General features: G+C 48.5%; 1 long non-coding RNA gene across 1 annotated transcript; it reads left to right on the top strand.

Annotated features, from left to right (window-relative positions):
• Positions 1 to 50: 50 nt before the first annotated feature.
• Positions 51 to 761, top strand: LOC147819795 (uncharacterized). Its single transcript, XR_015436466.1, has 3 exons — positions 51 to 205; positions 291 to 502; positions 627 to 761. It is a non-coding gene; the product is annotated as an uncharacterized LOC147819795 (long non-coding RNA).
• Positions 762 to 767: the final 6 nt, after the last annotated feature.

Here is a 767-nt window from a genome sequence, read left to right as displayed (position 1 = left end):
ACATTTATGAGACACTGTACTATGGATTTCTAGGGTTAGGGTTCAGTGTACTTAGCTGGAGTCTAACTAAATGTCTGTGGGACTCTGTCCAGAGACGGAGCAGCGGTGGAGATCGTTGGTCTCAGTAAATCGACTGTTCGCTGGGTGGTGGAGCTCCACGCCAAAGGACTGTTCCCTTATGATGGAGCTAAAGTACACAGAGACGGTAGTACACACACACACACACACACAAATTGAAATGTCTTGTGGATTCACTCTGAGTGACAGCAGCCGTTCCCTCTGTGTTCCAGGTAAAGAAGTGTTTATTTCGTACTCCCAGTGGAACAAACAGCTCCAGAAGTCATTTGAAACTGGGTTCTGGGTGTCAGGGGACCCAAAGGACCCCAATGAGAAACACCCTGATCTGGTGCATAAAAAGGGCATCTACAAAGACAGCTATGGGGCCTCCAGCCCCTGGTGTGACTATCAGCTGAGACCCAACTTCACCATCGCCATGGTGGTGGTAGGTTTGGTCTTTAATAATTATGAAGAAATATCTCCCGGTTAATTGATTGCCTCTGTAGTGTGTGAAGTGACCAGATGTCTGAGCTGTGATTGGCTGGTTGACACAGTGTCTGTTTTTAAAGGCTCCGGAGCTGTTCACTGTGGACAGAGCCTGGCACGCTCTGGACGTGGCTGAGAAGAAACTACTTGGACCCCTGGGAATGAAGACACTGGACCCTGAGTAATGCATAATCACACACACACACACACACACACACACACAC

The sequence above is a fragment of the Seriola lalandi genome, unplaced genomic scaffold (assembly GCF_002814215.2).
Source record: "Seriola lalandi dorsalis isolate HSWRI2012SDOR001 ecotype SW California unplaced genomic scaffold, Sedor1 jcf7180002047347, whole genome shotgun sequence".
Classification (NCBI taxonomy): domain Eukaryota; kingdom Metazoa; phylum Chordata; class Actinopteri; order Carangiformes; family Carangidae; genus Seriola; species Seriola lalandi.
Note: the sequence above shows the minus strand (reverse complement) of the source record. Positions and strands in the feature narration are given on the sequence as shown.